The sequence below is a fragment of the Colletes gigas genome, unplaced genomic scaffold (genome assembly GCF_013123115.1).
Source record: "Colletes gigas isolate AHSC1104 unplaced genomic scaffold, ASM1312311v1 Colletes_gigas_Sc00006, whole genome shotgun sequence".
Taxonomy (NCBI): Eukaryota; Metazoa; Arthropoda; class Insecta; order Hymenoptera; family Colletidae; genus Colletes; species Colletes gigas.
Window position 1 is genome coordinate 6627957 of NW_025106635.1, and position 17353 is coordinate 6645309.

Consider the following 17353-nt stretch of genomic DNA (forward strand, 5'->3'; position numbering starts at 1 on the left):
CAAGGACGGCGAAGTATGGCCGCTAAACGCGACGCAGGGGAGTCGAAGCGCGCCAGCGCGCACGCAACCGATTAAAAGTCTGGATTAGCAAGTAAAAAGGAACGGATCCGCGCCAGTCTGGCAGGTTCTTAAAGGGAGCATCGGAGTCCCGGCGAGTCCAATTACACGGGCAGCGGCTTCTGCTTTGTTTCACGGCCGGTGCCCGTTGTCTGATGCCTTTCCTCGGTCTCTCCTTTTTCCCGTGGCCTCGGCTGCGGACCGCGGCCGTGCTCGAACTTCCGTTGCCGTGAAGTTGCGATCCCGACGATGCCCCGCGCGGGGTCGCAACCACGGTCCTCTGACTTCGCGGCCCCTATCGTTAACTTCGTCGCGATCCACGGCCAGGAGCCGCTCCGAAAATGTAGCACTTTTGGGTTACGCTGTAAATCTTGCCCGTTCGCGATCCTCCCCCCTGCTCGCCGGAAATAGCGTACTCGCCGTCGCGTTAGCGGCACCTAATACGCTCCTTGCGCCCGGCTTATTTATTGGCCTTATTAACTTCGTCCCGTTCAGACGGCCGCAACAGCTAATTAAAAGCGATCGTCGCGCAATTTGCCCGTTTGACGCGGTCCCGGATCTAATCGCGCGGCCATCGCTTCGAAAACTCACTCACAGACCTCCGCCAAAACCAATTTGGTATTACCTCGCGTGAATCCTCGGCTGACAGTAGCAAAAGATATTTACAAATGTTGCATCGTGTGGCCCCCCCCAAAACTAACCCCTCAAGTTTCTCGATGACCAGATTGCAGCGGAGATTGGTTTCTCGAGGCGTTTAAAAAATTTCTAGTTCTTCCGCGGCTCGGTTATTCCCGGCCGAGCGAATCACAGCTCCGCAGGAGAACCGCATACGGTGTTTACGTTTTCCAATTACGCGCTCGAGGATACGCTTTCGCGAGAAACCGCGAGCGCAGTCACGCATTTTACGATCAATTAACGGAACGCCGTGGAGAGATAAGGGTTCGGTTTTTCAAGCAAGCAATTAGAGCCGTAGTAACGTGACGTAACGTGCGTGCACGCGTGCACGCACACGTACCGACGGCGTACGCGGAATCTCGCTAAGCGTGGAGACCTCCGCGAATTAATATCTATAACGTGTAACGCACTCTTTAATAGCGCGTTCCGCGTACGCTGCCCCCGTGTCTGCGATATCCTCGTAATTAATTTCCTCGTTGCATGGCAAACCGCACGGCACTAATTAATCAAATTCCTCTAACTGTTTCAGGTAAGAGCGCTTTGATGTTTCCCCTACGCCTATGCAGTTGAGAGTCATGTCGGTAAGTGTTGATTCCGACGCGCGGTCCTCGCCTCTTGTAAACCGCGATCGGGAATGCGTCGAATCGCAAGAATTTTACGGCTCGCGCGGCGATTTCAAAAAGAAACGTTCGGGACCCGGGGATATTCTATAGTCAGGACGAAGCAGCTTGGTCGCTCAAGGCCGTTTTCCCCGCTGCACTAGCGCGTCTCACGGGACACGGTGAGTAGAATAGAACCACCATTATACGATCGAATAAGGATTTACCAAACTCGTCAGTTTGATGGTTCCGTATTTAGGGTGATAGAACTCGTAAATATTGTTCGTTTGCAATTTATGCTATGAAAGTGACATTTTAATGTGAGTGGTGGGTTTCTTAGAAAGAGAGTTAAAATTCCTAGAGCAATTACCGTCGCACAGATTGTTAGTTGCCTAACATTTACATAGTGATACACAAGTTTGCATCTCGATGATGCAAGAACTGTCAGGAAACAATTAGAAATGATTTTGAGCCCTAAAGAATTCATTGAAATTGACTCGATCGTAGGTATCTGGCTGCAGCATGCGTTTATACTCGACGCAGGTGAATCGAGCGCGCATTCCTCGATCAACATCCGTGCGCGTCTGCGACGTGGTTGCCTATTTATATCATTTCCTGCCTAGTGGGGCGTTTAGAGTTAGATACATCGAGCTCTATTCGCGGCGAGGGCGCTGCCGCCTGAACAAAAGTGAATCCTTACAAAGTGTCACGATTATTCCCTCCCGTAATGTCACCAAGTCATCCCCTCCAATTCCTGAAACCACAGAGCCTCCGGCGTTCGAGGTTGTTCTTCAAAATGTCGATATTCTCGAAATGAACAGGTCCTAATCATGATCATTCGAGTTTCACACGTCTCCCTTTCGTAGTGTCGCAGTTCAAGCACGATCCAGCGACAGTTTGAAAGTTCGCCCGCGTTTGGGCTTCGTTGGGCCTAGTGTCGCGGATCTGTCGATAGGTTTGCGATACTCTGGTGAAAGATTGACGCCCCGTGGACGGGTCTGAGATTTTCTGCAATTTTCCTCGCGATCTGCGCTCGCGCGCTCGTAGGCCGTGCACGTCTCGCCGAGGTTCGAGAGCCTCGCATTCAATTCGATTCGCGTACGCGTACGTTTCTTCGAGGCTCGAACCGCAGACACGTGGCGAGCTCGCACGCGAACCGATCACTCTTCGCCTTTTCGCCGCACTCGAAACCCTCTCTATGCAACGTTCCCCTGACTAACTTTTCCTTTGCATCTATTATGCTGTGAAACAGCAGGTTGGCAATTGAATCAGGTAGATTTTGAGATCTAGGCGGTCGAAGTAAAATTCGGGAATAAATCCAGCCAGCGTCGTCGCGGTCGGGGAAAACATCGGGTGGGTAGACAAGTATTCCGTCGCCGCGTCGCTCGTCGACTGACCAATTTATTTTCACTCCTCCGTTGCGGAACGAACGTCCAATACGGGCACCGAGACGTCCAATACGGGCAATCAAACGCTATCGAGCGTACGCCTCCCTTTGTTGACGCAGAAAGGAACAGCGTGACAGCGCTCCTCCGCCGGCAACCCTCGATCCTTCGTAGCACACGCGGGGGAGAGAAAACAGAAGCGGGAGAAGGAGGCCAGGAGGGAAACCGTGCGACGGATAGAGAAGGACGGGGGGATAAAAGGAGGGAGGACAGGCTGTACGCAACCACCATCGTGCTGGATCACGGGGGCGTAAAGAGAGGAGCCCGAGAAGGTGGCGCGGGGTACGCGGGTGTCGGGGCAGATACAGAGAGAGAGAAAGATAGACTACGAGAGGGAAAGAGAGAGAGAGAGCGCGAAGCTCAACGCATGTGCACAGGGCGCCTCGCGTCGCGGCGCTCTGGTCCCGCCGGTCGGAGGCTGCGAAACCGAGCGGCCGGAATTCGCGGATCAGAGTGGTCGCATCTCTCGCTTCAGATATACGCTCAGCGCAGCCTAGGATCCGCGGTTTTCCATGAAAATCGAGGAACGCGCGGCCTTACCGACGCTGGCCAACGATACCGTACCAGCCGACGCGCGTCCCGATCGTAGACAGGATGCTGCCGCGAGCACGGTTCCATCGGTGACGAACAACGAGGACGACGACGACGACGACGGTGTCCAGGGTTCACGGTCCGATCGCGGCCGCGGAGTGCACGTGCGACATGATCCCACGGATGGGAAGCGTCTAACTCGAGACCCGTGTCCACTGTCCACGTTACGTGCCTCCAGTTAACAAAGACGGTTGCGAGCAATTTCCCTGAACGACACCGGAGGTCCCAGGAGACGCGAATCTTGGTCGCGATGCCGGCTTGAGGCGTCCAAGAGCGAGGACACGGAGCGCGCGTTCGCCGATCTGGGCCCGACAGTAACGCGGAGGACAATCGTATATGACCCACGCGGGTTCATGACTCGCTAAGCCAATCGCTCGCTTATTTTTTATTGTTCTTCATCGGCAGACGGGGCTTGGCCGTGGCTGGCTCTGCTTCGGGCGAACCGTGCGCGTCACAGTGAACCGTTTTCGACTACGCTCGTACCTGAAACGTGGGAACAGTGAGACCGAGCTACGCACGGAGGTGCTTGATCGTCAGAGGGACAACCGAGAGTAACGGAGTGCTGTGGTGAAACGTTGCCGAGCAGGCTCGTACGAGAGAAGGGTGATGGTGATTGGACTCGCATGGTCGCGTCGTCTCGCAGAGCAGAGTAAGTTCCCGCGAAGGACACATGTTTCGTGGAGGGTGTCGGATCGTGTTCATTCCACGGGGAGTCTGGTGCTGGCTGGCCCGGTGACTGTCCGCGATCACGCACGGACGACCAGGAGGCTGCTCGAGGAGGTGGTGGCGCGTGGAGGGAAGAACCAGCCACGACGGGGCCCGGCGCCGGGGCACGGACAAGGCCCCCGGTGCAGGGAAGAAGCCAGGCAGAAGGGGAAACCGGGGCCGGCGTAGCAGCAACGGCCCTGAAACTACGGGGGAACCTAGCTACCCCCTTGCACAGGGGGGAAACCAGGAGGAGACCGCGCCGACGGAGGCGACGGAAAAAGAAGCGACGGAGGTGAGCAACCGTCTTCCCTTTCGACGATCAAACGGACCGTTCTCTATCGTTCTTCTCTCCGCTCTATTCCTGTACGCGTCCCTCTGTTTCTGTCACCTCCGGTCCCTCGGGGCTGACCGCGATCGTTGCATGTTTCCTGGAGGTGTCAAACTTCCAGACCTGTGATGTTTCGGATACTACGTTACGTCTTCCCCTCTGTTACGAGTCCTTTTGTTTCTGTCAGAATCTTCTCAACACTCTATGCAGAGTGTAATCGCTCCAAGTAGCCACGAAAAATATTGTTATGCGTGTGTGTGACGTTTGGAAACATCGATTCGACGACGAGACCCTTTGTTTTTTTCGTAAGGCTCGCGTGGATAGAAGTTGTTGCATGTTTGGTACAAGTATCGATACCAAGAGTCTACTAGATGAAACTTAGGATTACTAGAGTCGTGAATTTGGAAACACCGGTGTCAACGTTAAGAAGAATCGCCTTGGCGTTGAAATTCCGTCTCCGGGGGGGTCTTTTATTTTTATTAGGGTTCCCAAGACCGTAACCGTTGCATGGTCGGTGGAACTGTCTGAATTGTAGCTTCTGTGATGTTACATTTAGAAACTGTGTTTCAACATCGTGACTTCCCGTCTATTACACGCCTCATTATTTCTGTTAGGGTCCTATGTGTTGAGCGTAGACTCTACGTGTAGCTTGCTAACATCGAAACGGACCAGCAACGTGCACCAGTGGATTGACGTTTGGAAACTGCATTCTGTCACTATTCTCTAGCTCGTAAATTTACATTTTTATTTCCATCTCTCACCCGTTCTTTTATTTTTCTCCCACGTCAAACGTTGTATATTTAGCAGACCTGTCAAAGTTGCAATTCGATTTCCCCCGGCAGGATCGAGTGTTTTCTCTCCGCGAACGCGGAAACCGGTGTCCGCGGGTTCTCGGAATTAAAGAAAATGAAGTTCTGCCACGTGCACGCGAAAAATACGGTTGGAAGTGTGTTTCGACGACCAGTTCTTGCACTCTGACGGCCAAGATATCCGGTAGGACGAGTAATAAAACGATGAGTAACGAGTGGAATAGCCGCGATAACACGGTCGACCGGTAGGAAAATAAGGTTGCACGACGGTCGCTGGATTCGACACAATATTCGAGGAATGCATCCGCGATATCGCGGCGACGAACACGCGGAAAAAAAACGCTCGTCGCAGCGAACGAAATTCGTGCGTTTGGTCTTCTCGTGGAGTACGCGAAACGTCCTGCGAATGGAATTCGATGCTCGCGATAACAATGTGCGCCGCGCGTTTATGCGAATTATAATTCGCGGCTCTGATTCACCGGACAATTAGTTCACCGTCTGCCAGCGTGTAATTCAGCGATTCAACTTGGATCCAACGATGATTTCGATTCTATAAAAAATGGGGAAAACGACTTTGCTTCGACGTTAAATTTCCGTACCCGGTGTTCGTGCGTGTTTTTTTTTTTATTTCCAGTGACTTTTATATAAAAAAGAGGTAATCCCGGACGAGACGGTCCGCACGCGTGTCATTTTAATCCTTCGCGGACGGACATTTTGGCGCACGAACATTGCGGAAACGCAAAACGCTAACGCGTATCCGAACGTTATACGACGTACAAATTTTGTTTCAGTTCAGCGAATCGTTGCGTATGTGATACAATTGTATCTAAAGTTGGTTTTCCGATGGAAATAATGCTAAACCATCGTAGATCGCGCGAGTTCCACCCCCTCGGCCCCCGGCGTCCGGTCTTTTACAATTCAAAGTGGTCGAAAGTTTCGTGGAAATTTGAAACTAAATTCCGTTTCGCTGGTCAAATTGTAATTTAAAAGCAGCGTTCCTTAATCACGGATCGTAGTTTATCGGGACCGGGAGGGTCGTGGGGGAGGGAAAAGACGACAAAGCACGGCGAAGTAGCGCGCGTGCGACATAAATCGAAGGGAAACCGAAAGCAGACAGGCACGTCTACGTACAACAGGTCACTCGTTGAATAATTTACCATCGGGAAACGTTCAAATGCAAATGCCAGCCTTTGAATGTCGCCAAGGAGCGACACGAATTTCGCGCGGATCCTGCGCCCGCCTCGCGGTCGGAGGTTTATGATAAAACGTGCGACGTACGAGAGATAACGTGACGTTTAAATTAACGCCGGACCCGCAACGCACGACACGCTTCGAATGTCGCATTACGATACCTCCCCCTGTAACGGTTGATCAACGCTCCCGCCAAAATTCGTTACCGAGTTCCCGCTTATTCATCAAAATTCCCGTATCGATGAAACGTTCCAACGCCGACGAAGTTATCTGATTTTTCCTTTTTTTTCTCTCGCCCGGTTCGTTCGCGTTCTCGAACTGTTCCCGATGAGATCGAGAGCCCGCGCAAAAATAAATGGTGAAATTATTTTACCGAGCAACGGGAATAATAAATTCCAGTTCCTTGGAAACACAAATATGCTCCCAAAACTCCGGGTCGAACTCGTCGATGACGAAATTCATTCACGAATCGACGTCGTGCTACATACCGTGATGGATGGCCCTCCAATTTCTGCACGGTATTTACATATTTTTTTTTTATTCGCTGAACAACGATGGCTGTGTTTACTATTAAAATATTTTCGGAGCATCGTTCCTCAAATAAATGCTTCCTTTTACAAGAATCAGTGGAATAGAAAGATCGTTAGGGACATAGGAAATTCGTAAATACCGGCGAATTTCTGCACAGTATTTACATATTTTTTATTCACCCGGATAACGAACGCAGCGTTTACCGCTATAAATTTCGATCTCTCTTACAAATAAGTAGCTTCTTTTTGCAAGAACTAGTGCCCTCGAATGGCTGGTGCAATGGAAAATTGTAGGTACGCTTTCCCGTGTCGGCACCGTCCAACGACGGGGAATTGCGGTTTCGAAGAAAAGCGCGTAGTCCGCGAGCGATCGGTCCGCGCGCCGCGTGCCTGGGCCATTCGGTAATTCGCTAACCGCTCTTAATTGTAATTGTTCACCGCGGCGGATTCCAGGTCGGGCCCTCGGGTCCCTGTGCAAAAACGCACGGGATTCCAGTGTTAACCTGCAATTCGTTCGAGGTTCTTGCTCCTGTTTCGCGGCGGTCGTCCGACGACGCGTCACAATCCCGTTTTTCGTTCGTCGCGTCAACAAATTTCATCGACGTGCCGATCGGATGCCGAGGACCGCTTTCGATCACCGTCGGTGGCCGCGGAACACGCTTCCCTGGAAGCATTCCATCGGCTCGTTTGTCCCGGCCGCCTAGATCGCTTACCTAGATACCTTTAATGGCCGCTCGTTTTGATTAAATGCCGATAATTGCCGCTGGAAGAAATTCGCCCCGCCGCTACCGGCCAAGCGTTGACGTCCCGGACGCGTTTAGGTTCGCGCCGTGCGAGCCTAACTCTCCCCTCCTCCCTCTGTAATCGCCCGTGTCCGCGATGAAATCGATGGCGCGCGCTCGTAGCTTCGCGGTGAAACCTCTCGCCGCGGCGGAACTTCCCTTTTACGGTATCGTTTCTTCGAGTTTGGACGATCGCGGGGCCTAATGCACGCTCCCAACAATCGAAAGTGTTCCGTGAGAACGAATGATAGCGGTCGCGGCTATGCAAACTGGTTCGCAAGTCGTTCCAGTCAAGAAACTGTTAGCATCGGTTGGAAATATCGAAAATGACCGAATAACTTAAATAAAAGCCTGGCTATTAATGATTTCTAGGTATCGATATTAACGAGACAGGGGTGGAATTATTTGGAATATTATGAAAATTTGAAATTTAGCGTATTAGCTGCCCTAAACATGCAATTAGTTCTAACGACAGTTCCATTGGACATTAGGCTCTAATAATGATATAATAATTTATCGTATGTATGCGCCTGTGACCCCCTAAACGTAGTTCGCGTTTGCTATAAATGTTCGCTAATTGGCGCATCCAGTTCACAAATCTAATTACACGTATCATCTAATGCAGGATGAAAAATTAAAGTAACTCACGGTCGGACATTTTGGAGCACGAACATTAGATAATGGCGGATCTAAAAACAATTTATTCAACGAATCATAGATAGACTAAGCAACCACTTATCCTCCTAAACGAGTGGCCATCAAAGCTTACGCATCGTGCAACAATATTTGTAAGGGAGTCTAGATTCTTGCGACTGACTGTACGTCAATTGCCCATAGCTTCGAGCATCGTCGATGCAACCCTAACACTCGTCGTTCCGTGCACACGGACACCGCGTCGCAATTTTAAACTCGAACTCGTACCGCGATCAAAGTCGCCGAGGCCCCAGTTTCCGAACTTGGACGCGACCCACTGACGGTACTCACCTCGCAATGCATCCTCCGCTGTCGTTTTCTCTCGCGGAGCCCGGCGGAACCATCTGCCCTCTTCGTCGAGGTTTTTCAAAAAACGTCATGGTGGTTTTTTTCCCCCCTCCGTGGAAAGCGACGGGGCCCCTGGGCGCGGCTCGCGCAGAATTCTTAAGCTGAAAGACCGCGACGCTGGTTGGCTGAGGCTCCCCTCGTTCGTATTACGTCCCTTCCGTTCGTGACAGACCGACAACGGCGGAAGGGGGGGATCGGGGGGAGGATTACGAAGGCAGGAAATGAAGGGAACGGCCAGAGGGAGGAGGGGAGGGGGAGGGGGGTGTGATAGGAAAATTTGATGGAGGGTGGCCGCCGGGAGGGGAAACGGCGGGCAAAAGAGGCGGACAAGGAGAGAGCTAGCCGATCAAGGGGAAACAGGAGGAACGGAGGGCTATCAATGACGCGTTAGAGCACGTCACGTCGCGCAACACATCTGCCGCCATGCCCCGTCATATATATTATCTTGACGATACGTCAATTCGGCCACTGATCATTATACTGATTACCTTGGCACGCAAACTGCCCCGCATGTGCGCCCTTTCTCATGACTCGGTTATTAATAAGCGAGGTCGTTGGGATTTTCACGGGATCCTCCGTTTAAAAGGATCTGCAGGCAATCGATGCACCTCTGATCGTATAAAACGTGTCGAGTCACGATCTCAACGGTTGGAAGTCTCGAACGATACAGGAAGGAGTCGACGACGGAAGAAGAAGAATAAAAGAGGAACCAGAGGTAGTAGGCGCTGAAGAGAAGAAGCTCTGGCTGGACTGTGGCAAGGACCCGGTGCGGTCGCCGCCATAAATTTTGATATTATACGCGAGGCCTCGCCGGCTCGAGGAGAAAGAAGAGAAAAGGGGGGAGGGTCGGAGGAATAGTCCGCCGGTGACGCAACCAACAATGGTCTCACGAGGTTTTAACTTTCTTTTTTCGCTCCCTCGGCCCACAATGGCCCGCACGCTCTTGCGCAAACTTTCCCCGATTTCCCCCGAACCCTGGACCGTTCCCTACAAAGGACACCGAGGCCACCGAGAGGATCCTCCGTGGTACTCGTGGTGTTTCGACCTTTTTTTTCCACCCTCCCCTCCCATCCCCCTGTCGCTCATTTCCGCTCACGGCACCTCGTATTCAAGGTCGGGACGTGAAAACGAATTTGCTCTTTTCTTCGACGCGTTGACAATTTCACTCGCCTGGTTACGATTTCTCTTACCGTTCTTCGTTCGAGAAATCGCGTGGACAGTCAACAATTTATTTAACAAAATCATACGTAACTTTATCCTCAACGGCAATTCACGCCCACTGCTTCCGTATCCATTTTCCACGCATGGAACGGAATTTTTTGCTAGCTTTATCTTGAACCCTCCCACGTGCGTAGCATCTTCATCCTGACCCTGTTCTGGATGGTTTCGAGTGGGTGTGAAGGTTCTTCGATCGCAAAGACACGTTCGAAGAGACTTTCACGTAAATAAATGTACCTTTGCGCTACTGTAAAATAACGAACGAATTCGTGATCGTTGTTTCCCTTTGCTGCGGCGGCTTCCGAAGAAGGTAACGCGGCTTTCGCGGCTTGCAATAGAATTCACTAAAATTAGATTACGGTTCAGGCATTGAGTAGGTGCATATGGGATAGCGTGGCTGCTTGCAGTCAATTCTTACATTAATTACTCCGAAAGTGTATATACGCGCGAATGGCGTACGGAAAACCGAGGCCTGGTGGGACTCACGCTCGAATTTAGCGTGGCAGTACAGACGTGCATTGGTCGAAGCTTTAAACGAAAGCAGAGATGGTCAAAATTATTTTCGTCTCGGCGTTTAAACCAAATTGTTACACGTTGGTTTTGCTCCTCGATTTTGCTGGAACGAAGCTTCGTCCATTTTTAACCGGACGAACAATGCTCGCGTGAACGGTAGAATGCGCAGGATGTAAATGGGTACGAGCTACGGGGGTTGATAGAATAGATTAGAAAGGTTGCGGGAAGGCTTGATAAACGTGTGTTTGAGAATTAATAGCGTCGGAGTTAATTACCGGCTTAATTTGTATTTCAGCAGTTCTCTGTTGAATGATTGATATCTCGAGGGTTTATTGGTCGAGAAGATGCGCGGGAGCTTACACTTCGAACCCACCAGGCTTCCTACGAATTAATTGCGTCTGTGTGCGTACGATCTAAATGGATTTTATTGGGAAATAACCAGGCAAGCTATTTTCAACCCTGTCGCACGCTCGGTTCAACCCCCCAGCGCGAATCAATTCGAATCCTCGGCTGGTTTCTCGCTCGGATCGGTCGTCGAGATTAGTCCTCTGGCAAAGATACGGGAAAAACGGTTCGTTAAAGCGTTCCGTCGTAAATCGAAAGCTATTTGTCCCGCGTCGGAGCGTCGAGGCGTCCGCGCGACGGTCGCGTTCGCGCGATCTTTCGGGAGCCCATTTTTATTTCGGGAACGAGCGTGGCGTGCAACGTGCCCCCGGGATCCCTCTTGTTATTTCTCGTACTTTCCATTGCGATAAATCACGGGGCCGCCGACGGAAGGGCTGAGGAAGTAAGACCGACAGAAGAGGGCAACGGTTGTTGCCAGGCGGAAAACCGAAACCGCGCCGTCGCCGCGCAGGAAGTCACCGTGTTCGATAATTTATCGACGCTTGCCCGCGAAATTACCAGCCACGACCGCGTTTTTCAACCCCCCCCCCCGGATTTTAACCGTCGCGGTTTTTAAACGCGAATAAATTTATCCCGGGCGATCTCGTTCGGTCGAAAACCGACGATAAATACGCCCGGGACCGCACAATGGCTACGAAATGGGCGCGCGTTACACGCTCGAGATGTATCTTTAATAGGTTAACGGGGCGCATCGATATCTATTGGAAGAGCGGGCGCCGATGCTGCGTTTTCGTTGCTCCGTCGCGCGGCTGGAAAAACCCTGGAAAAATCGATGGAATTCCCGAACCGTGACTTCTCGATTTCTATTGTCCACCAATCCGCGTTAATCTCCTCTCTCCACCGAATGAAATTTCCACGTTCGATCGTCCGCCGTTCTATTCTTTCCCTCGAAAATATTCCGGCGCGTTTAACGCCATTATTTTATGATCACCCCCCCCCCCCCCCGAACAAATAAAATTGCACATCGTGCCGGAAATCGATGAACTTTTATATCGAAAAACAAAACACTTCATTTACGTGTTTAATTTCCGAGTAATTAATCGTTTCGATGACGGAGCACCCGAAGCAGATTAGTTTTTAACTTTCGCAGTTGGTCGAAAAAGGTCTCCTGGGCGACTGGGTCAAAGGAAGGAGCCTTAATTCGATTTCCCTCCGTTCTGGCGAGGAGGAACGCGGAACGACCGTCGTTAATTTCCCGAAAAACGATAGAGCCATTACGCAACCGGTGAAAACCCGCCCCGTATTGTTTTCGAGCGCGAGCTTCTTAAATTCGAGTTATTTTCGTCTAGCGCGCGGCAAGATGGATGGCGCGTGGGGTTTCTGGCAACATCGTTGCTCCACGCGATGGCAACTGCTAGACAGCGTCGAAGAAGAGGAGGAAGACGAAGAGAGAGTTCGTTCTCCGTTGTAAGTTCTTCTCTCGGCGAACGTCGCGCAGTTGGCGAACGGGAACGCCAACCGCCCCCGTACGTCGACGACGGCTCTTCTTCTGCCCTCGGCCTCCGTCCTCCTCTCCCTTTACTCCGGGCTGCTTTCGTCTCCTGGTACGAGAGAACACCGTGTGACGCCTTCGGGGCGCCGTGTCTCGTTATCCCCGTGATTTACTCCGCGCTAATTGCACCGCGGTGAACAATAACCGAGGTGGTCCGCGTCCACCGATTGTCAAGGCCGGTTCACGCTGGACACTTTTTTTCACCTCTCGCTCTTGGCAGCCTTTCCGCCCGTTTCGAAAATTATTCCTCCTCGTTTTACATTTTTACAAACGTTGGACGACGTGACAGAATGGCGCAAAATTGCCTTAGCAAGCTTAACCACTTGCACTCCAACAACTAATCTTAATAAAAGCAACTACTCGAAGGCAATTTTCTGATGCCATTTTAAAGTATATTAACATTGCCCTTTTTCCTCGGAGAAATTTATAAATGTTTCCAAAGGATTCGAACGCAAAGGCACTTTGTAGTCGAAATACGTGAAGCAAGACCCACCGAAATCGTCAATAACACATGCATATTCAATGATCGAATTTAGAGGAGCGGTGGGGCAAAAGTTGGAATTTCCAGGGGCGTAAAAAAGTCGTCGGGATGAGCGGGGAAATTACGTCGGAGTGATAACGGGCAGTCCGTGCCACGTGGTCCGAATCGGGAAGCGCAGGTATCCACACCTGGTCGGTTCTCATGAATCCTCCGCCATTCCTCGTACGGACGCGGCTTACACGTGTAGCCAGAAACGTTTTACGCGGTGCTTCTGTGTGCACCGGCACGCCGGGTCGTCTGGTTGGTTATGCAAATGACGTCCGCGTATATATTCACACGTAGGCACGCATTCACCGTCGTCGGGCCGAGGCTCGACGCGAGAGCCACAATGGCCTGCCGATTTATTATTGTAAAAGTCAAAAAGCGTGACGCGACGGCGCGTTAAAGAGCGGCCTCGATGTCTCAATACGCGTCCCAGGGGGGGCCGGACGGGCAGCTAAGAGAAAAGAGATCCGTGGCGGGGTCGCGATCTTAATTCCGCCGCGTGGACGCAAATCACCGACGGACCGGGGCTTTTTTCCGTGCGGGCCCGTAATTTATGGCGTGCCGGGGGATGTTTGTTTCGTCTGTTCGCGCGAGCGCGTCACGCTGTAAAATATTTCACCGGTTTGTAACGAGTGTAACGAGCCTCGTCGCGTTTCAGCGTTACATAATCAGCGTTTTTCGACGAGCAACCGACGATATCCGACCGGGCGGTGCACCTCTTTTGCTTTTCGACAATTTATCACGACGCGTTGGAATCCTGTACTCTGCGCGACTCAAGATTGCCCACCAGTGTGAAATTTATCAGGATACTTTCCGATATTCCGTGAAATTTTCTTGGGAGATATAGCGAAAGAGTGCTTAATCGCCGGTAATGATACGGTTCGTTTTTGGTGCACGCGACGGTCAGTCATTAGTTCAGTCAATTTGATCCGCTCACGGGGTCGTTAAAGAAATACTTAGATGATTGTGGCTTGCAGGGGAATCAGCGTAATAAGTGGTCCACGGGGAGTAGTAAAGAAACTACCGTAGCCCTTCGCCCCGATATTTACGACCGCCATTGTCGGGAAGCTCGGGAGTAGGGATTTTCACGAATACGTTGCTTTACGAGGGCTACGAGTCTTCCTTTTGTTTTCTCGCTCCTTCAGCGACTCTGGAAATTGTTTCTTTATTTCACTGAAAGAATCCTCTTCGACGCGTTCGATGATTGTCTCGTGTTTTGCTCTTCGAACGACATTTCTGTGTCGTTAAAAAACGCAAGGAGTTCCATTGCTCGTTAATTTGATTATCGGTTTAATATAAAAATGACCCCTGTCGAGGGAGTAAAATATCCTTGGCAACGAGCGGCGTTAATATCGCCCGGAGAGCTAGAAAAGTTTGAGGGGGAAGATCCTCTGTCTCGAACATCCGTTACCCCGGGTGCCCATCCTGCGTCCGAAGACAAAAAATCAGGATGTTCGGTAGCACAGGCGTCGCGAGGTACCGTAATCGTCACCAGATGGCGGGAATTTCGCGCGTTCGTGATTCGTTCCTCGCAATTTTTCTTCTTCCGCGGCAATTTCGAGGAGGGTCGGAACCCATACTTGGCCGCACTCCCGGAATATCAAAGCGTATCAAAGCGATCGAGGCAATCAAGAGGAACGGGCAACCGATGCTCGGTCGGGCACAGCCTGCTGGCACGTTGTTGTTCGCTGGTCAGCAGGCAGGCAGGATATCATCTACCGATCCTCTCTCGTTCCTTTCGTGCGACGTGCAGGAGGAGGCGGCCATAGGGCAGCATATAATTATCAGGACCGTAATGGCGGTCATAAATCATAGGCGCTTCTCGTCCCCCCTCCTTGGTCGACCAGTTCGTTTCTTTCTTCCCTGGCCTGAGCTCGAATACGCGGCTCTGCCCACGGCTAGACGATGAATACGGATGAGAAATCGGCCGAGTCGATTGGATAGAGTCATCACTCCGCTGCCCCGGACACCGGGTCCAACTCCATTTTCTTTGGAAACGCTTCTGAGGACCCTGCAACCTATCCTCCACAGCCATGGTATCGCTAAGCTCAGCGTTGGAGATGGAATCCAAAAAAGAAGCTAATATGGTTGATCGATAAGGTAGTCAGAGGATAGGTCTAACATCTGTTTTGATACGTTCGACGAGGGGAGAGGTAAATTTAGTTTTTTTTATTAAACCCTAACAAAACTAGGACGAAATTAATTTCTGAATAAAAGTTATAGTCTGACATTTGCCCCATCCTCATCGAGTATAGAAATATCAAATGTAATTTCTGAAGATAATCCGGAGGTTTTAATACGTAAGCCGAGAGCAGGGAGCCAAAACGAAAAGTAGAAAGGTCCGTTTCAGCGACACCCACGTCTCCATTACGTGAAATAGCCCGCGAAGGAAGAGAACGAGGGACAAACGATGGCGTCGTTCGAGTGTAATGAAGTCGTAACGCCGCGGGCCCCATTTTCCTCGTCAGGCAGCGATCTTCGTGCGAAACAATAAGGGGAAACAAAGACCGTGACGGGCGTAATATTTGCACGATCGGTTTAATACGTCCGCGGCGAGTTTCTCGACAAAGAAGCTGCCCCTTCGTCCACGAGGACAAAGGGATCCGTTTCGCTAGTAATCAGGACCCTACGGTTCTCGCCTCCCCAAAGGTCAGCCTCCGGTTGTTCCGCCAATGGCGGACCGTTCAATCGTCTCCCGGGACAAGTTTCTTGGATCCGAGAGTGGTCTGCTCGCACACACTCTCGTGCACGCGTGCACGTATTCGTTCCCAGACGATGGGTATCCGTGAGCTAGGCTCGCGAAGCCAACCCTCCAACCGTCGACTGACATTCCCTGCCCGTGACGACGGGGTGGGCCATGGTCACGGTTCGATAGTGGGGGATGAACAAGAAACCGGGGGAAAACGGAACAGGAAATGGAACTGTACGTCGAACAATAAGTACGGATATATACTGGTCCGCTGTTGAGTTTCGTGGGCGAAGGTTGAAGCCATTATCGGGACGCGGAATTATTTGGCTAAGCTTTTAACGAACGTCTCGCGCCAAAAAGTCGACGTCGGACGCGGAAGAAACGCAAAAACCGACGAGTTCTATTTTGGAGCGGTTCCGGAAAAATTTCAACTCGCCGCGAGACTACTCGATGGAAGCACGCGATGATGTTTTTAATTATTTTCGGAGCGGCGAAAGGCTGCTGTCCTTGGGCAACGGTATGCTGCATCGACGTTTCGCGCGCTCTGCGGCGCAAAAATTTCCATGACTCGTTTGCTCGTTGAAAATGGAAAAATAAAGACGGAGTCGATCGTCCGTTGGATGACAAAGTAAATAGAAATGGCTTCTTTAAACATTTTTTCGGCTTGATGTCTCGCAGTTGGATAGAATTTGGCGGGCGATTTTTACGATCGGTGATTTACAACTTTTCGAACAATTACGGGGGACGCGTCCATCGCGCTCAGGCGACGCGACTACGCCGTCAGTGAGCTGACATTTTATCATGATTATGGGGTGGGTTCCGGTCACGGTCCGTTGCCACGACGAGGGAGGATACGGGCGAAAGTCGAAACCGAAGTAGAAGGGCGAAATGTGGCGGCGGAGACGTGGATGAGGGGAGGAGGATCGGTTGCAACCGCGAGGTAAGCAAGAATTATGATCCATCTACGTCGATGCAAGCGCCAGAGGGTCGCAAATGCTTCGTATTTTGTTCGTAAAGAAGAACATTTACAGTGCGCGTTATTTTCAAAATTCGTGGAAATTACTTTGAAACGACGTCGAGCCGCCGCTTCTCGACGAAGATGACGGCGACTTTCTCCAGAAGTATTTCCGCAAAAGCTCTCAGAACGAGGTCGAATAATATACACGTTGCTCGGGGTAGTCTCGAACCGTAAAAAAAAAGAAAAAAAATTCCCAGCGTTTCCCGTTTCATTCGGTTTTCTTCGATGTCGGTCCGCAGCGGCGGAGGGTTGCAAGGGGCGACGAACGAGCGAGGGAGAGAAAGGAGGGAGGGGGTGAGGCAAGCATAGTCGAGGGAAAGCTCGAACGTGGGGAGGGGGTTCGTGACGGTAGGAGGGGTTGGTTTCGAGGGGGGATTTCGGGGTGGGGTGCGCTGACAGCTCGACGCTCTCGTCCGCTCCACGCTCGACAGGAGGATACGCTTCTCTGCACACATTCTCTCTTGCACGCACACGCGTCAGCGCTCGCGCGAACATACACACGCACACACACGCACACACAGCCACAGACACACGCGTCTCGTCCTTTTTTTCCCTCGTACGCGCGTTTGGCTCGTCTTCGTCTCCTACACGCGCGTACACGCACACTTCCACGCCCGTCACGAGCCTTTCTCTATCTCTTTCTCTCTCTCTCTCCGGCTCTCTCGTTCTCCGCGCGAGTTGGCCACCTCGTGTGCGCGCGTTAGCCGTCACGTTGCGTAGTTTCGTTTCTGTCTGT

At 51.5% G+C, this 17353-nt stretch overlaps 1 protein-coding gene across 2 annotated transcripts in view; it reads left to right on the top strand.

The window, feature by feature from the left end:
* LOC122395991 (homeotic protein antennapedia-like) overlaps positions 1–17353 on the top strand; it is a 127193-nt gene that overhangs the window by 75038 nt on the left and 34802 nt on the right. Inside the window, exon 1 of one of the 2 annotated variants that reach the window (XM_043394028.1) lies at positions 4253–4367. The exons of the other annotated variant lie outside the window; for it this stretch is intronic. The gene's annotated coding sequence lies outside the window, so the exon portion shown is untranslated. Of the gene's footprint in view, positions 1–4252; positions 4368–17353 lie in introns of those variants that run through there. 2 annotated transcript variants of the gene reach the window in all.